We start from the raw sequence: 21373 nt of genomic DNA, 5'->3' as shown, positions 1-21373 counted from the left end.
TAAAATTTATTTGTAACCCCAAAATCAATCCTTGCAATGCTTACACAGTCACTTGCAATCATGAGCAGAGCAGTAAAAAATTTGAGTTGCTGGACGCACATGTTCCCAGCTGAGGACAAACAAGACAAAGTTCTGCCTTCTGGTTTCAGCTCTCATCCTGTAAACCTGCTGAATGTAATGCAGGAAAACAGTTCTGTGGAAGAATAGGTTGATGAGCATGATGAGAGTGTCTTGTTTTACAAGGACATTAGAGAACAAATAGATATAAGGCAAGTGGCCTCCAAAGCCCCTAGCTTTAATCATTTCAAGGCCATTCAATTATTTAGTTCTAAGAAACCTATATTAAACAAGATTTCCTCAAACCGGAATAGGCATAGAATAAAGTTATGACAATAAAGATGTTACCAGAGGCTTGTAGGAACACAACCCTATATTTCCACTAGGAGCAAAAGTTCCTCATTCGGTAATTCAGTGTTTGTGGCAACTTTATAGAAAGAACATTATTATGAATAAAGAATCAACTGTAGACAACTGAACATCACTCTGAGGTGTTATGAGATTATTCTGCATGAAATGGGAAAATGTTAAGTAATTTTAGATAAAATTAGAGTGATGAAATATGAATGTTAGAAAATTGGGGATTATTAAATTTGGCTGCAATGTCAAGGCAAGAGATTTTAAAGGTTTGAATTAGAGGGATTAGGAATGGAAAAAAGTGAATTCGTGTGAAAAACTTTCAGGAGCTAGAATAAATTAAGCTATTGATTAACCTTGATGGTGAGGGAGGCCTTATAGACGTTGCTTATATTACAGTTATGAAATTTTTGTCATTAACTGAGTAGTAAACAATATAATTTCTACTTAGAATTATTGTAAACCATGACGCTGAAACAAGTTCTTCACAAAAACCCAGTGTCCACAAAGATAGTGCAAGATTGCCCATTTTGACTCTCTTTAGATATCTGATATTATTTAACAAAAGGTAGCACAGGTGAATAGACACCTGGAGACAGCCTGGCTGAGTTCATATCCTGCTCTTGATAATTACTAGATGTACAGTAACTTAATATCACCTCAAATGGGATAATCATGGACTTGTGCATTTGTGTGTAAGGAATAAAGTAATTCATGAAAGCACTTAAATAGTAACTGGCACTGGTAAGCACTTTAAAAATGTGAATTTTATAATTTGAGTGGTTTGTTTCTACTAATGACAAGAAGCTATAGTATACTTTGAATATAAAGCGACAAAGATCAACTTGTTCTGCTGATGAATAAAATTCACTATTTTCCTGAGTGAATTTAAAGCATTCTACATGTTAGTTCTAAAAATATATTTCACGTATTAGCCTCACAGTTCAGGAGGCAAGATGACATATAATAATGGAGGTTAGAGGGAAAGAATAAAGCATATTTGTGTTCATTTGTTCTTATTATAACATGAATCTTTAAAAAATAATATTTTCCTTAGGAAGTTGCCTTTTATCTGTAGCACTTTAAGCTATTTCTTACTAATTGCTTTATACAAGGGATATATTTAGGCCTTATAGAATGTTGTGTTTTTCTCTTTTTCTCCTCCCCCCTCTTCCTTCCTTCCTTCCCTCCCTCCTTCCTTCCTTCCTTCCTTCCTTCCTTCCTTCCTTCCTTTCTTTCTCTTTCTTTCTCTTTCTCTTTCTTCTCTTTCTCTTCTTTTTTTCTCTTCTTCTCCTTCTCCTACTCCTCACCTTCTCCTTCTCCTTCTCCTTCTCATTCTCCTTCTATTCAGAACTTTTCTTCTGATATAACTTACATAAACTGCTTTACCAAATCAACAAACAAATCTGGTCACACACATTTAATTTTTTCAAACAAACTTTTTGACTTCCCACTGCCTCATCCTCAGGATATTCAGTAATTCTCACTTAAGGCTATTTTTGTCTTTTACATTGCTGGGTAGTATTGGAGTTTTTCATGGTCTGAAAAGTATCAGACTAAAATCCATGCTCAAGAAGAGCATAACTGGAATCTAATCAGTTTATTGTGACCATTTCTTTCCTCAGTGACCCGAGGTCCTTGTGGAAGTTTTGCCAACACAGTATAAAAACCATGAGTGACCACTACTATGATGATGTTCTCCTTTTCCAGAGGCCTGCATTGGCTCCTGTGGCTCCTAGTGAGAGGACAGTTCCCCTCCTCTGTGCTGGGCAGTCCCATTTATAGCTTCTTAAGATTGTAGCCCTCAGTGGTCAGATTATTTTATTATCTTTCATGGTCATCTCCCAGGCTGCACACTGGTTCAGGAGCATGAATTTAGGTAATCTCTAGATTCTGACCCCTCATGGACCTAGATCTCCTATTCTTCTTTCTTCCTGACTAGGGATTCAGCAAATTTCTCTTAATCTTAATAATCTTCTTATAAAATGAGGCCACATTATACCATTTCCTAGACAGTGGGATTACTTACGACATTTCTAAGTTCTTTCCCTTAAGTGTCTGTAAGGTGATCTATCCTATCTACCTATTCAAGTCCCAATAAACACACAAACTTCAGTCATCCAGTCAATGGAGGCGCATGCCTTTATTGATTCCAAAAAATTTTCAGAAAACCTTATTATTGTGTGTGTGTGTGCGCACGTGTGTTTCAGCAAGCTACTCCATTACATAAAAAGGAAGATAATTTTAAGAAATTAATGTGTTTATTGGTATATATGTATAGGCATATGTACACACACAAAGTTGTTTATATTTTTTTTAATTTTTTTATTTTTATTTATTTATGATAGTCACAGAGAGATAGAGAGAGAGGCAGAGACACAGGCAGAGGGAGAGGCAGGCTCCATGCACCGGGAGCCCAACGTGGGATTCGATCCCGGGTCTCCAGGATAGCGCCCTGGGCCAAAGGCAGGCACCAAACCGCTGCGCCACCCAGGGATCCCCAAAGTTGTTTATATTTGAAAGCATACCTTACTCATTATGATTTCACAACTTTGGGTTTTATTTTTCAAAATTATTATTTTTTTAAGATTTTGTTTATTCATGAGACACACAGAGAGAGACAGAAACATAAACAGAGGGAGAAGCAGACTCTCTGTGGGGAGCCCAGTGTGGGACTTGATCCCAATACCCCAGGATCATGACCTGAGCCAAAGGTAGATAGATGCTCAATCACTGAGCCACCCACATGCCCCTCAAAATTAATTTTTAAATCAATTTTTATTTGAAACTGATAACTAATCTTTAAACTTTATAGAATCTTTAAATTTTACTTTTTTTCCTTAGAGGTAACAATTTCATTAATATACTAAATAAAATGACATTCCATAAACTTTGGCTTCAGCACAAAGGTCAGGAGGCATGCATCTAGTTGATCCTACCAATTGTTTGGGATAATAATGAAGTAGTATGTCCTTGCCTAGAACTAATAGTTTTAGGAACCAAATGTGGATTATATGGAATAATGTTATAAGGTCTGCTTGTGTGCAGCTAGATTTGAGGATTTGGAAAATTATTCATTCTCAGCAGGAAAATTAGAACATAACACAAGATAAATATTGAAGTGGTGCTTCAGAGCGGGATCAGATGAACATCAGAGTATCGCTATTCTGTTCTAGCCCTATTTATAATCAAGCATAATATACTAAAGTAGCAGTGTGAGTGCCCAGCCTTATGGGGATAAAGAAGATGATTAGAGCCTTACAGGCATGGTGAGATCATCAGAGAGTCCAATGAAGATGAGGCTGAGCAAAATGAGAACCAGATCCAGCTCTAGGAACCAGGGCTGGCAACGGGGAAATAGGGGATGTTGGATCCTCTTCAAATCCGTCCTCCTCAGAGGCCAAAGGGATTCTTATAAAACAAAACATCAATATCATGCTCCTGCTTTAAACCCTCCAAAGATTCTCCATTGCTTTTAATGAAATGCAAACTACTTAACATAATCATTGGGTTATGTGTCCTACATGTCTCTCTTCTTGTACCACAAACCCATGTGCTTTTTGCATTTCATTTGTTCTTCACATTGAACTTGTTTCTATGTAAGGGCTTTGCATTTGCTAGTCCCTTTACATGGCATATCAACCTTAGAATTCCCATTTGTTCCCAAAAATGCTTTCAGGATTTATGAAAATAGTTCGGCCTATGCTAAATAATGGAAATGTGTGAGGTAAAGCACAGAAATACAAGTAACTGGAACCTATATGGCAGACACAGGATAAATTAACATGGTTGTCAATGACTTGTGGATAGAATATAGGCAAAATAAAATGAGAAAGAAAATGTTTTCTAGCAAGTAAATCCTATTTAAAAAATTCTAAATAATGTCTTGCTTTTTGGCATGAAAGGATCATCTGGAGGACACTAGAAAAACTGTTTGTCTATGGCTTAACCAAAGTTTAAGACAGAGTTTAGAAGCATTTTCAAAGGATTTCCTTCAGTTATCTATTGAACTACTCCCAAATGTTATAACTTAAAACAACCATTTTATTTTAGCACAATTTTAGAGTCAGGAATTCCTGTAGGTATTAGACGCATGATTTTTCTGCTCTCTATGAAGTTTACTAAGGTCACTTTATGTACCTAGCTGATGAATGGCTGAGCTGGAAGGTCCCAGATGGCTTCACTGACAAGCCTAGTTTCTTGGCAGAGACCATTGGATGGCTGAGTCCAGCTGAAACTGTGAGCCAGAGTACCTGTATGTGCTCCCAGCACAGTCAGCTTTCTCAGAAGGCTGCTCAGGGCTCCCAGGGACAGAAAGGAAAAGCTGCCCATCTCTTCAGAGCAAAACTCTAAAACTGGATTCACATCACTTCTGATGTATTCTGTTGTAAAATGCAGATGCAGAACCTGTCCAGATTCAAGAGGAAGGAGACAGATAACAATTCTCTATAACAAGAGGATTAATGAACTCATGGCCTTATTTAATTGACCTATGGACATATGGACATTAGGTGTTCCTATAGTATTGGCAAGGCCATGTATGACATGAAGGTAGACGTAGATAAATTTCTAAATGTAGTTTTTTAATAAAAGTATGTACCTGTCCCCAGATGATGCAAAATGAAGATAAATTAAGAATTTAATTTCTACATTTAAAAAAAGTTTATAAATTTATTTCCCTAATTCCGGGTTTTTTTTTTTCTCCACAGATAAATTTAATGTTTGTGTTTATCATGATGACGTTTTTATTTTAACTTTCATATGTATGTGTTACTAAATCATAATATAATTTTGTAATGTTTAAAATTTGATAACAAGTGTATATATTTTCTGCACTCTGTTTTTTTGCTTAATAAATGATATTTTTCTATGTTGATATGTAAGTAATTTTAGTTTATTCATTTTGACTGTTGTATGGTATCCTGTCATTTGATGATAACATAATTCTGTTGATGGACCTTTAAATCATTTCTAATTTTTCAGTACTGTGCATTCCTACCATGGACATCATTATGAAATCTTCTCTATTTCTCTACAAGAATTTTTCTATGCAATTCATCCAGAAGTAAAAAATATGAGTCATAAGATATAAGCAACTTCTTTTTACTAGATAATGTTTCTGTAATCTCCAAAGTGATTTTAACAATGCTCGTAGTACTATCAGCTGTGAATGAGAATTTCAGTTCTTTTCTTCAAAAACTTTAGGAATTATCCCAATTTTAACTTGTTGACAATTGGATAAATAAGAAAAGTTATCTCATTGTGGGTTTTTTTTTAAAGTTACTTGTGTATATTTGATAACGATGTCACATTAGTTTCAGGTGTACAGCCTAGTGACTCAACTTCTCTATACTTTGTTATGCTCCCCACAAATGTAACTACCATCTGTCATTATGTTTTTAATCTATATTTTTCACACTAGTAGAATGTGGTTTTTCTTGTCATGATATCTATTATTTGTATGTGCATGCATAAAAATATTCAATGGCAAGGCAGTTGAGTTTATTAATCTTTTTTTGTGATATGCTTTCTATGACTTGTTTAACATCCATTTTTACTCCAAGTTCATTAAGATATTTTATAGTATTCTATATATAATTGTGAAGAAATATTTTATTTTTATATACTTTTTTAAAAATTATGTTTACTCTTATTTACCTAAACTTCTGTTTTAAGTTTGGTAAGTTAATTTTACATTTTCCTGTAGATAACCGATTACTATAACATCATTTATTGAACACCATACTAATCTTCAATACTACTTCTCTCATTTGTCAAGTTTTTAGCACAATATTAAATAAGAGAAGTGATAGGGAATATCTAAATATATATTGTTTTATTTTAAAGTAAATTCTCCTAACATTTCACCAGTAAGTATGAGAGGTTTAGGTTTTTTATTTAAAAACAATTCTCAACTTTTAGTTTGCTAAAAAGAATCTTTAAAAAACTTTAAGTGGACAGTAATTTTCAGCAATTATTTTAAATGTTGAGCTGATTATGAGGCTATTCTCCCATAATCATTTAATATGATCAATTATTTGATTGATTTTGTAGTGTTATCATTAAAATCCCAAGATAAACTCAGTTTAGCCATAACAGAAATATTATTAATTCAATATTGTTATTGAATTATTAAATTCAATTTATCAATATTATGTTTGGAATTTTGCATTTATTCTGGTAAGTGAGATTAGCCTGTAATTTTCTTTTTGCTTTCATTGAATACTTATATAATTTTGGCATAAAAACACTTTAAAATTAATACATTTAATTTTTTTTAGTTTTCTTGAAACATTTAAGATTAGATTTAATTGACTCTGAAAATATAAGATAGTGATTGAGTTTTGTACAATATTTGTATCCTGCAACTTTGCTATTCTCTTATTCAAGGAAGATTTTCTGGTAATTTTTTTTTAGATTTTCTACATAAACAATTATGTCATTTGATTGCTTCTTTCTCAACCTGTATATGTTTTCTTTCCTTTTCCTGTCTACTGCATTAACTAGAACTTCAGTATGATGTAGAAAAGCAGTGAAGAGGGGATATCCTTGGTTTTCTCTTAATCTTACTAGGAAAGCTATGAGCTTCTCACCATTAAGCATTATAAGCTACCAGATTTTTAGCCTCTTGATGTGATGGATTACATTAATTGGCTTTTGAATGTTGAACCAGCTTTGCATACCTGGGATACATCCAATATGGTCATGGTATTAATCCTTTTTTATACATTGTTGAATTCAATTTGCTAAGATTTTGTTGAGGATTTGCATGTTCACGGGGACATATTGGTCTGTAGTAAACAACATTTATCTGGTGCTGGTATTAAGGTAATTCTTAACCTCAGAGATGGGTTAAGTGTTCATTTTGCTTCTATATTTCAGAAGAGGTTGCAAAAATTGGTGTACTTTCTTCTTTAAATATTTGGTATAATTTACCAGTGAACCCATTTGGGCTTGATGCTTTCTGTTTTGCAAGGCTTAATAATTGATTTGATTTCCTTAGTAAATGCAGGCCTTTTCAAATTGTTGATTCTCATGTGAGTTTTGACATATTGTGTCTTTCAAAGATTTGGTTCATTTCATCTAGGCTGTCAAATTTAGGGGCAGAAAGTTGTTTGTAGTATTTCTGTATCATCTTCTTGATCTCATGGGATTTGTAGTAATCTCCGCTCATGGGTTAATGGTATCTGCCTCTACTAGCTGCATTTGTCACCTAAATAGTAAGGCCCAATAAGTATTTTACATTTTTAAAATGTATAAAAAATATCATTTCATTGGTCTTTACATTTTTTTCCCTAAAAATCTCCAGATTTTGTGGTGTCTTAAGATAGCATGGTTCCTATCTTTTCTCCACCAATCATTGTTCATTTGTTTTTCCCACAAATCTTTGTTCCTTTTTAGGCATGGTTAACTACCAACTCTTTTTTCCTATGTAACTGTAAACTGCTTATCCAGCAGGACTTAATTTCATATTATAGATCCAGTCCCTGTAAATAATGCCTCCCCTGTATTTCACTTTTATGCTATTTAGTTGTCCATTTATTTATACATAAACATTTATTATGCACCTACTGTGTATCAGATACTGTATCAGGGCTGGATATACCATGGCAGGCAAAATCCTTACCCTTGTGGGGCCTGTAAGTCCAGTTGGACAGATTAAGTGGGTGCTTTGATTTCAATAATGTATATTGGCTTTAATGAAATTAATCCAAAACTAATGTTCCCCAGACATGTCCCCTTATTTGTCATTGTTCTCAACAGAAATGTCCTTTTTCTCTTTAAATGCTCTTTGCTGGCTTTCTGGTTTTAGTCTTATATGGCATTCAAATCCAAGCTCAAACCATGGTTTCTCCATTAGTTATTTCCCCAAAGAGACTCAATCACTCCTTCTCATTCTCCCTGACAATGAATGACACCATATATTACCACACCAAGTACTATGTTTTCATCTGTCTTCCTTACTAGAACTTCCCCATAAAGAATTGATTCGCAACACTAATTAAATACATGAACCAGGAGGGGGCTAGCTAACCAATACCAATGTCCTCAGTGGTATGCTGATGAATGTTTCAAAAGTGTCTCATAGAAAAAAAGAGGGAGGAAGAAAGGGAGAATTGCTGATTTGTAGGGTTTGGGGGTATATGTGGTATAAATACTCCTACCATGGCCAGTTTCGGTACTGAACACGAAATAGGGGATAGATTTGCAGTACCATCATATAGTATTTTATACAAATTCTTGTGCCCATTTCATACCCACTAATTCAAAAACCGTGGAAGTGAGACCCAGTGATCTGTGTATTAAGTCTACTAGGAGATTCTGATATACAGGAAAGTTTGAGAGTCACTGATCCCATAATACCTGACATGTAGCAGAAGCCTAATATATATTCTCTGAATTTGCTTGCATCAGTGATAATGTAACCACTTCCATAAGCAGCACTTTCCCTACATAATCCACCTTACTTTATCTGATTTTGTGGTTTAGGTAATAATAAAGCAGTATGTGATTTAAATAAAAATAAGATATGAATTTGTGTGGGAAGGAAAGTGAAATCATTGTTACATTCCAGAAGATATACTAGCCAAAGGAGATGGAAAATCTGCACTGTGTAAGCTCATAATTATAGCAATGGAAAATCTACATTGTGTGAGGTTAAGTATCCTGGTCAAAGGTAAATAATCACAGTAAAACAGTCTCCTCAGCACAAAATCACATGGAAAAAAAGATGAACTAAAAAGCAAAAGGCAGAGAATATGTGGGCATTTCAGCTGATTGTCCCAAAACTGTGAACCTTGATTCAAAGTAAACCAGGAAGGGTTTTATTATTCTATCTTGCTTCATCTCTTCTGTGATAATTTACTAACAGAAGCATTCACCATTAGACATTGAGAGAAAGACAAGAAATATGCCCATTTTCACCTTTGTTGAGAAAATGAATGCTATTTAAATAATGGCCTCTGATTAGTCAGTAAATCATCATTGTGAGGAACACACACAGCAAAAGAGAAAGTGGCAATACTAATCTAATTGGATGGCTTTTCATGTCCAGTGCTCACACTGGAGCTGTCCCATCTTTTGTTGCACTGACCTCCTGAGTTTTACACGCAAATTTAGTAAACTGGCCCTTGTATATTTTCTCTAAAACTCACCACTGGATTAATTTAAACTCAGAAGTCTCATTTTTTCTCACAGAAATGCATTTCTAATCATGTTTATCCACTGAAGGTACAACACCCATCTCATCTACCCACAGACAGTCTAGCTATGTGATTCTCAGCTGCCTCTCTTCAAAAACACATACAAACAAACCTGCAACCACTCTGTTACTGCCTCTACCATCAACTCTGCTGTGGCCACCATGAAGCACTAAAATGTTCTCTTCTTTCTCTCTTCAAGTTTACTTAGATTTAAGTTTGATGAGATTACTCTATTTTTATTCTGCCAACAGAGATCATTGATTTTCAACCCTGGATAGACATTAGAATCACTTTGAGAAGTGATTTCAAAAAACAAAACCAATGTCTGGGCTCCACATGAGTCAAATAATTCATAATATCTGAAGGTAAGAAAAAGACATCTCTATCTTACGTGACTATGTGCAGCCAGGCTGGAGAACTGCTGAGTTTCTTCAACTTGTAAGGAAGGTTCATGTCTGAATGGGGGGGGGGGGGGGGGAGAAGGGGGGAAGGGAGACTGTTATGCTTAGTTGCACAGCCTAATTTGGGCACTGGAATTTTCGTAGCAGAAGTATATAGGATCCTTCTGCTTGTGTAAGGACTCTTAAAAACTGGAAGTGTTCCTTAACTTGAGATACTGCAGTGCTAACTAAAATAAAAATTTATAATGTGTGAATTCACATTATGAAACCAGTTCACTGAAATATGTCCAATTCACTAAAAGATTGTCTTTATTTTAAAGGTTGTCTTAATCAGATACTAAATTCCCAGGAAAGTATGAACAAGTCAAATAAAAACACCCAAGGTGATTCTCTATTTTCCTTCTTACGTATAATCTATAATAAAACTGACATCCTGGCTGGGATAAAAAGATTAGATTCTCATTGTTTGCTTACCAGTATTAGCCTTTTTGGAAAATTGTAGAGCTTCTGAAGACTAGTCCTAGTCCTGGTCCAGAGAAGAGCCTGAAAATAGCTCATTTGCCCAGATATGTAATACACAATGTTTATGCACAAAAAAAATTCTGCTTTAGGCATAAGATCTAGACACCTAAAATAGAATGTCAAAATTGCAACAGAGAAGAAAAGGATGCAGCACATCTATACTCCACTTTTCTCGGACTTGGTCCCAGCACAATATACCTCAGGATGTATTTACTACTGACGGATGTACAGTAGCAATTCATCTTGCATGACAACTCATTTAGGCTTAACTTCTCTGAATATTATTGGTGAGGGTGGGGAGTACCAAATTTCTTTATTTGAAGAAAATGGCACTAGTGAAAGAAGTTAAGTAGGTGTTTTGGTACAACTTACAGAAAAGGTAAAGGTGACTCCAACATGCGTGCATTGCCTTGGTGACCAGGGAAGTCACTCTTGCAGCTTTGGGAAGACAGCCTAAGGCTTGGCTCTCATTATCACTGTTTTCCAAAGTGTGTTTGTCAAAGAGGTACTGCAATGGCAGATTTGGGAGCACCCAGCTTGCATAGGTTGGCTACATCATCACCTAATTCTTTGATGGATTTTGCTTGCTCATTCAAGTAATGAGTTCTGAGTCTTAGTATTTTTGTGTTAATATAGCAATAAAGGCATCCAAATCATTGGAAATGTCATAAGACATGTATTCTCATATCATCATGAGAAGATGATGAAAACAACTCAATAGGTGATTGCTACTGGTTGGGGAAAATATGGTAATAGAGAAGTATCAGGAAATAGCAAAGATTCAAGATGAAGTACTAGAGTCACAGAAAGATAGAAGTCTTCTCTAGAATCATTAATATCTGACCTCTCTGATCTGAATCATCACCCCCATACATGAGCACCCTCATCTCACACATCACCACAGTGAAGCCAAAACACCAAGAGCTGTCAGCTGAGTAGATGGTCAATGAGGATAAATGTCACGTGGGTAGTCAAAGAGAGGATGAATATCTTTGGAAACCACTTTGGAGACCTGCCCCAAATATTTCTCCCGAGACTCAAAATCCATAATGTACTTTGAGAGCATCCTATATTCCTTCATAATATGTTTCATAGTGATAAAATAAATAATTAATTGCTTAATTATACTTGTCTAATTTGATCTTCTTTGCTATATCCCAAGATATCTGAGAGCAGAGATTTTTTACTTAGTTTATTCATTGCTGTATCCACTGTGCCTGGAACTTAGTAGGAGCTTAATAAATATGCTGAATAAACATCCTAGAAGTACCTTAGAATGTTTTTGTGGTGAGGTCATCCTAATAATACTGTCACTTAATTTTTTGTCTTCTTATAATGTCTCTTTTTATAATGTCTCACCTCGAATGGCTAGAAAAGTGTTATTTTTGTTGTGGTGGTGAATTATTGTGTTTGTTTTACTTGCTATTTCAAAAGTCTGTACACATTTAGGAGCTTTAACTCTCCTAACTGCCTCTTCTAATGTCATCTGTAAAAATGCTATCAGAAAATGCCCTCATAAAAATCTGTGTTCCTGGAATGAGTACTACAAATGACTTTAGGTGGGAAAATGTGATATTCTAGGTTCATTGCAGTATTTAAAGCTGACTCCAAATTATGCTAAGACCTTTTGTCTATGGTTGCTCACTCTGTTCCATGGTAAAATTTCGTTTTATTTTCCTCCACATGCCAACTTCCTCCCTAGTCGATGTTAGAAGCTATTTGCTTCTTCACTGGTTGATTATTATTTTATTCTTTTGTGTAGGTGGTTGTTTGCCAAAAATAAAGGTTTGGATCAAAACAACTTAGTCAGTGATTATATGTAGACAGCCTACGTTTTCTTTCTGACCTGCTGTCTTATATACATTTAACTACCCCTTATGACTTTTAGATTATAAACATTGAAACAGAAACTTAATTTCAAGGCTTATAGGGAGGCTTTATTTCCTCAGGAACATTTTAATTCTCTTGGCAGATCAGGATCACTAGGATTAAAATATAACAAAGTGACTTTATTAAGTATTCTTAATGCCAAGTTTTTGGCCACATGAGTATGAGAAACAAAACATTTGCTGAGAGTGATATTGCATTGGCAGACTTTTCAACTATGAATAATGTACATAAAACTGTTATTTTAGTTTAATTATAAAAATGGATTAATATGCCACAGTGGGGTTAACCTTACAGATAGATATCTGAAGAAGATATTTCTATTTTTTTCAACCATTCTGTTAGAGTTTAGCAATAGGATTTTATATTGCACATCAGATATATTGCCTGTGCAAGGTGAGTTCTAATATATGTTACTACTGTATGATTTTTTTAAAACCCCAAATATTTCAAAGTAAAATATCCTTAACACTGAATATACTAAAACAATATCTCTGTGCCATTCTTCATAGGATTTTTTTTTATTACTGTACTTGTATTCCCTCAGCATGAGATAGTATCTGCCAAAAGCAGAATAATTGTCACTCCTCATAGAAGAATGGTCCAACAAAGCCTCCAGGGATTTTTCTAAGCTAGTGCTATTTTTTTCATCCATAAGTAAAAAAAATCATGCAATCTGCTATTTTCATATAATTTACACTGCACAAAAGAAAAAATAGAACAAGTTGAAAGTTACCACATGTCCTTTGGGAAATTAGGACATTTAGAGTGTTTAGTAAACCTGTGACATATTTTTTTTTTTGTATTATGTTTTAGTTATTGGTAAAAGGAGTAAATTTCAACATTTCAGTTTCCATAAATTTTTTTATTTCCCATATATGTCACTGTATTTATGACAGAAAATTTGGTTTCAGAGGAAACCAGACACTAGGTCATAGAGGATCTTGAAGGTAAAAAATCTATGGTCAAAATATTTGATTTTTGAAAGATTTATTAGGATAATCGTACATATATATATACATATATATATATTAGATGATATACATGAACATGAACATGAACCATATTAATATTATAAGGACCCTTATTTATACTCTCTGTGTATTTTGTGTATAAATAAGGCCCTTGTTTATACTCTCTGTGTATTTTGGTGGTCTGGAGGAAAGGAGAAATGACTCCGAGCCCTCAAGGAATTTCTTCAAGGAGTTTATAATCCTACCTCTTTTTCTCTTTTCTTCCCTCCTTTATTTTCTCTTTCTCTCTCTCTCTCTCTCTCTCTCTCTCTCTCTTTTGATGGAGAGGAGGGAAAAATATGATGAAAAACATTGGAAACATATCGATATCAGAATGTGACATGTAATAGAGGAAAGATACAGAAAATTTGTACTGACTGTATATTAAGATAGATTATTTTTTTAAAAAGATTATTTCCATATTTTGTGGTAAGGAGGGTACAAGGAAAGAGATCTTTAAGCAAAGGAGTTTCATTTGTTTGTTTTTGTTTGTTGCTTATCTTGTTTTGTTTTGTTTTTTTTCTAAACTGATCCATAAAATTCTGATCAGTCTGGATAGCAAGCTAGAATTCTCTGGTAAAACAATGATATGAGCAAAATAGTGGTAGCAAGAAAGAGAAGAGGTCCAGTTTATCTAGAGGAAGTCCTCCATGCGTTGACAAGTCATCAGAACAGAGAATGCATTAAACGTCATATTTTTTCCTACCTGGAGAGGAGGCAGTTTGGGATCAGAGAAGTCAGATAGGAACACATTCCAGCTTGAGGCTGATCTTTGGGGAACAACTTTTTCTGACATCGGTTTGTGGAATGGATGTAAAGAACAGATACTGGAGACAAAGATTTTTTTCTTTACATATAATGTTGCATATACTGGTTGGGTAATAAGAATCTGAAACAGAGTGGTATCAATAGGTAAATGAAGGAGCACACAGAATCAAGAGGCAATGTATATGTAAAAATGACTTACCTGTTAAATGATTGGAAGTGGTGATTGAGTTAATAGAGACAATAAGTTAAAATAGATTGTCATAGAGTAAAAAAAAGGGGGGGGACAAATCAGGAGAATGGCAATGCATTCAGTACAAATATGGAGGACCAGAGGTTGAGCTAAAGATGATGAACTCACTCTTGGATATACTCTATTTAAAGTGTTCATGGTATATACAGATGAAGATGTCTATAAACATTCTCTGGTATTCAATGGATGGGTTAGAGCTAATCATCTATACCTTCTGTGCGTCTGCCCAGCTCATTCCTTTCTTAAAGGAAAATAATCACCTGCAACTCCTACTCTGACCCCCCATCCACCCACCCTAAGACAGCTCCAGCAGCACTGCTGAGTAGGTAGCTGGCATTGTGACTTGTCTCCCAGTCATAGCTGAATAGACATTGCGACCAGGTTGCATCAAATCAGATTCTCAACTCTCCCAGGAATTTGAATTTGGGTGTCAGAGACATTTCTTAGTGCTTGGTTTGTTGCTTGAACTTGAGTTGGAGCAGCCATGTGTAGGCTGAGACAAAATACAATGTGATCAATAAATATACAATAGAATTAAACCATGCACTATATCTACAAAAAGATACAGTGATGAGAAAGCATATAGAATCAGGGGGGAAAGATATGGTTTTACCTACATATGCAGACAAATTATCCATGTTAAATCAAAATTCAAGATAGAAAAAATGAGCATTGGCTATGGGGAAAATACCATTTATATAACTGATTGATAAAAGCATTTGCCATTCAATTATAGCAGATATTTCTTGTGATGCTGCCCTATCTCATACTAATTTTGCCTTCCTGAATCCGCTATCAGTATCAAGATGGAGCCTCAAGAACTATAATTTTTTGATCATGGGATGCTGACAGGCTTGAGTTAGACATTTTAGCCAACATAGGTAAATCCAGGTTTCTCTTGAAGAAATGTGGAACTATTGAACAGAGTGATAGTCTCAAGTGTATATGGCCATAGTACGTACTCTCCAGTGGAAGTTCCTTGAACCTGCCAAGGTCCCCAGTGCCAGCGTGGGTCCTGCTCATCCTGGTACTTGGTTAAGACTTGGATCCTGTATATTTTTTAAGTTTTTATTTAAATATAGTTCCTTTCCATACTTTCACTTAGCAAGAATCTTTTGTTGTTATTGTTGTTACATGCAACTAAAACAATTTAGTACATGATAGTGGGAGAAAGACCGTTATAAAAGACCGTTATAAAAGACCTATAGGCATTGGTCAATGGACAGGTGGCATCCAAGCATCAATTACAGAGCTATATGTATATTGTTATGGGAGTTCCAACAAAGTAACATGACATTGTTTTCAGCTTTTTTAGCACTTACACTTTTTTGAGGTCCTTACCTATACACGAACTTTTTTTGGTCTTCACATTTACCACTTAAAATATATATTCTTATTTTTATCTGCATTTTATAGATAACAATGTGAAGGTGAAAGAGTTTGCATGACCTTTCCAGGATGCTGTGACTGGGGAGTCACAGTGGGCTTGGTCTTAAGATTTTCTAGTTTCAAATCACATTTACTTTTTTAAACTGTGTTGCATAACTATAGTTACCAATTCAAACAGTTATGAAACATTACCTAGATTTTGATGCTTAAATCAAATTTGAAACTGATTTTTTTTAATTAAAATGAAAAAAAAGTAGAATAAGTTTATCGTAATGAGCTTTTAATAAAAGCAATAACCTTTGGAAATCTATAAAGCTTTAAGATTTTGTGGTAGAGGTGCCTGGGTGGCTAAATTAGTTAAGTGGCCAACTCTTGATATCAGCTCAGGTCATGATCTCAGGGTCCTGAGATGAGCTCTGCTTTGTGTGGGGAATCTGCTTGAGGATTCTCTCTCTCCCTCTTCCTCTGCCCCTTTTTCTGCTTGCATGCTCTCTCTCTTTCTCATAAATAAATAAATCATTTTTAAAAAAGAAGATTTTGTGTTATACATACTGAACATTCCTTTCTTGTTCTCATGCCCCTTTCTTAAAGACCCTATATTTCCCATAATCTTAGAGTTCACAGCCCTATGTTCCATATAAACTCAGGCCTTTGACCATAGTTTGTACGATCAGAGATTGGTATCTAATTTACACCAATTCTTTTTTTTTTTTTTTTTAGAATTTTATGTATTTATTTATGAGAGTCATGGAGAGAGAGGCAGAGACACAGGCAGAGGGAGAAGCAGGCTCCATGCGGGGGCCCAATGTGGGACTTGATCCCGGGACTCTGGGATCATGCTCTGAGTCAAAGGCAGGTGCCCAACAGCTGAGCCACACAGGCATCCCTAACTTACACCGATCCTATCAGTTTCTCTCTACCAGGAATTTTGATTTAGGGCATAGATACTGAGTTCAAAGTTCTGGAAAAAGCCTGTAAGTTCAAGCAGACTCAGGAGTTGAGATGGCAGTTTTGGGGTGGCCACTAAAAACAGTGTGCAAATGACTGAATAAGCAGAGAACTCTAATGTGCAAGAGTGAAGCAGGGAAGCAAGGAAAGCAGGAGTGCTAGAACATTCAACCTCACAGGAAAAATTAAGAGAGAAATTAAAAGAAAATATGTTGTAGTTATTGTTTTTCTACTTCCTGGGTCTCTTCCTATGGAAAGCCCAGTTTTACTTCTTGTTCTTGGGTTCTGTGTGAATTTCCTATATCCTTTCTCCAAATTCTTCTTTAGTTGGAACAAGTTTATATAATAACGTCTGCTTAAGAAAACATTTAATGTTTTTGAAAACTAAGGAATTATGCAACCAAATTTGCATGTAAATATTTTAAGCAATAAATGGCAAAGAAATAGAACATAAAGTCACCTAGCAATAATGAATGAAATACAAGCTTATGTCTCAATGGATTTTATTTTGTTTTGTTTTTCTTTTTTAATTATTTTTAAGATTTTATTTTTAAGTCATATTTACCAATATAGGGCTCAAACTCATGGCCCCAAGATTACGAGTTGCATGATGGGACTGCTCTATGGATTTATTGTAAATAACATTTTGGTCACTATCTTCAATCTAATATGTATAAATAATATACATTTATTTCTAATCATTATTTATAAAATAATTCATGGAATAGTTTCCTATTCTTGATGAATTGCCAAGCAAAGGAAGCATAGACAGTTTTTTAAACCATAAAAGTTGCACGTGAATAGCAAGTTGGTAGTTGTCCAGTTAGCATGTTGCTCTCTGTATTAATTTCCTAGGGATAACATAAAAAATGACCAATCTAGGTAACTTTAAAAAGTGGTAATTTATTGCCTTGCAGTTATTGAGACTAGAAGTTCAAAATCTCTCTGAAGACACTAGGAGAAGATCTGTTCCTTGCCTTTCTCTTAGCTTTCAGTGCTCCTGGCATTCTTTGGTGTTCCTTGTCTTATATACACATCACTCTAATATTTGCCTCTGTCATAACATGGTATTATCTCTGTATATCTCAGTCTGTATCTCTTTGTATCTTATAGGACATTGGTCATATTGGATTAGGAGCCACTTAGTCTGGTGACTTAATTTTGCCTTGATTACATCTGCCAAGACCCTGTTTTCAAATAAGGCAGGTACAGGCAGGTCAGGACTTGAATATATCTTTTAGCAGTACACAATCTTAGAAGAATGGGAAATGGATGCTACTTAGGCAGAAAAAATGGGTATCCCTAACAGGAATCTTAGCCCTCCTACTCAGGTCATGTTTCTTGAAATTAAGAAGAGAATTAAATATAGTATCAGTACATGGTCGGAATGATAAACAATATGGAACAGATTCAAAATAGTTGCTTTCTCTATCGTCCATGGTAAGCATGTGGGAGTTCCCCAGTTAACACTGTCATATCAGAGGACAGCACAGGGAAAGAGGTTTAGGAAGGAAACCTCCTTATCAACTTGGCAGGTTGAAGGCAGAAAACTAGGTGTAGGTATTAATCAGTTCCAATGTTAGAAAGTTGTCCTCTAAGTAGAAGTGAATATTAGATCATGGTATATAGGACTTGTAACGTATAAGGTCTTACTAACAACCAGGTCAACTTACCATTTTCTCCGATACTGTCAACAAAAAATGACTTGAGAAACCTGCACTACAAAATGACCAACAACCACAAAACAACCAGCCATGGACCTAAGAAAAACTGAAACAAACAAAAAAAGGAGATGAACATGACAACCAAAACAGAGATGAAAGTCATGCACCAGGATAATTTTTAAACCAAGCAAATTTGAAGGATGGCAAGCAATTAACAGTCAGGGGTTGCTGACCAGTCCAAATGGACACCAGGTACTTACAATGGAGTTCCACCCTTACGTTCTTCAGGGCCTGCCTACCAGAAATCTGGCGATAAAAACTAGAAGAAGAGGATCAAGGCCTAGAAAGAGATGAAAAATGACTTGGAATATGTTAGAATAAATGGAAAAACAGAATCATAGAGTCAATTTGGAATCTGAATAAAGAATGAACAATGCTGAAAACAGGGGCACTCAGTATAGAAAATTAGGCAAAATGAAATGGAGGAAATAATAATTGTGGAAGAAAAAGAAGATTGGAGTAAGCATAACTAGTCTCCAAAGGATGGGATCCCTGGGTGGCGCAGCGATTTGGCGCCTGCCTTTGGCCTAGGGCACGATCCTGGAGACTCGGGATCGAATCCCACGTCGGGCTCCTAGTGCATGGAGCCTGCTTCTCCCTCTGCCTATATCTCTGCCTCTCTCTCTCTCTCTCTGTGTGACTATCATAAAACAAACAAACAAACAAACAAACAAACTAGTCTCCAAAGGAAATATTGGAAAGTGGATTAAAGGTTATAGAAAAAAAAAGCCTTTTCTCCTATTAGGTATTATAAACAGTTGACTGAGGTGCATTCAGCACTGATACATATACCTTGTTGATTTTTATGGACTAAAGATTTCTACAGGGGTATGTGGGCCAAAAAACATATCACATAAAAAGAAGAAAAATCTCTGCAACAACATTCAATGTGAGAAGGCAGTGGAACTAATTCTACAAAAGTTCTTGGTGATAGACATATTTCACAGTATATACAAACACATGGAATAGAGCATTCATGAGCTCTTCTTTGCAACAAACAGAAATATAAACCATGATAATACAATCCAGTCGATAAGAGAGGAATAAAGCAACTACCTAATCAGATTTAACCGCAAAGCTCTCCTAGGGAATACTTCACCGAGACTCTGTTCAAATCCTTAAATCTCTCTAATACCAATAACAATGCTGGTGAACTAAGTTACTCCAGACGTCTTCAGTCTCATGGTTACAAAGCAACATCATTAAGTCAAATGTTTAATGCCTTGGCTAGGGTCGGTGCCATGCCCAAGCCATAGTAAATCATCTCAGGCTACATCCACTGGATGGACTATTGGAATAAATCCTCACAGCACAGGTTCCCATCCCGATCCTAGGAAGAAGATTCTTTGGTTGTGTACACACACTATATACTTCAGAGTCTTAGGATGCGCTTACATTTAATTTCAGTTTAATCTTCCACATTGTCTTGCAGAATATCTATACCAATTTATACCCTCAGTTACTGCCCAGGAATTCTTCTTTTTAAAAGTTTTTATTTTAATTCCAGTTAGTTAATGCATAGTGTAAGTGTACAATATAGTGATTCACTACTTCTATACAACACCCAGCGCTCATCACAGCAAATGCCCTTCTTAATCCTCATCACCTATTTCACCCATTCCCCCATCCACCTCCCCTCTGGTAACCATCAGTTTGTTCTCTATTATTAAGAGTTTTGTCCTCTTGCTCTCATTTTTTTCCCTTTGCTCATTTGTATTGTTTCTTAAATTCCTTATATGAGTGAAATCATATACTATTTGCTTTCCTCTAACTTATTTTACTCTCTGCTATATCCATGTCATTTCAAATGGCAAGATTACATTCTTTTATGTGGTTGAATAATTTTCCATTGTGTATGTATATATGTATATATATGTACACATATGTGTATATTTGTATATATATGTATAGGTATATATATGTATATATGTATATATGTATATCTCACATCTTTATCCATTCACTGATCATTGGACACTTGAGCGGCTTCCATGTCTTGGCTATTGTAGATAGTGCTGCTATAAGCATAGGGATGCAGAAATTCCTTTGATTTAGTGTTTTTTATTCTTTGGGTAAATAGTAGTGTGATTGCTGAATTGTAGGGTAGTTCTATTTTTAACTTTTTGAAAAAGCTCCATACTATTTTCCATAGTGACTGCACTAGTTTGCTTTTTCACCAACAGGGCAAGAGGATTCCTTTTGCTCCACATCCTCACCAACACTCGTTGTTTCTTGTGTTGTTGATTTTAATCATTCTGACAGGTGTGAGGTGATTTTTCATGGTTTTGTTTTGCATTTCCCTGATGGTAAATGATGCTGAGGATCTTTTCACATGTCTGTTGGCCATCTGTATGTCTTCTTTGGAGAAATGTCAGTTCATGTCTTCTAATTATTTTTTAATTGGATTATTTGTTTTTTGGGTGTTGAGTTTTATAAGTTCTTTATGTATTTACCAGATATGTTATTTGCAAATATTTTCTCCTATTCCAAAGGTTGCCACCTAATTTTGTTGATTGTTTCCTTTGCTACGCAGAAGCTCTTTATTTTGATGAAGTCCCAATAGTTTATTTTTGCTTTTGTTTCCCTTGCCTCAGGAGATAAATCTAGAAAAAAGTTGCTATAGCCAATGTCAAAGAAGTTACTGCCAGCATTCTCTTCTAGGATTTTTTATAGTTTCAGGTCTCATATTTAGGTCTTTAATCCATTTTGAATTTATTTTTGTGTGTGCCTTATGAAACTGGTCCAGTTTCATTCTTCTGCATGTGGCTGTCCAGTTTTCCCAACATCATTTGCTGAAGAAACTTTTTTCCATTGAATATTCTTTCCTGCTTTGTTGAAGATTAGTTGACGAAGT

Source organism: Vulpes vulpes, chromosome 3 (assembly GCF_048418805.1).
Source record: "Vulpes vulpes isolate BD-2025 chromosome 3, VulVul3, whole genome shotgun sequence".
Taxonomy (NCBI): Eukaryota; Metazoa; Chordata; class Mammalia; order Carnivora; family Canidae; genus Vulpes; species Vulpes vulpes.
This window is presented reverse-complemented; position numbering follows the sequence as displayed.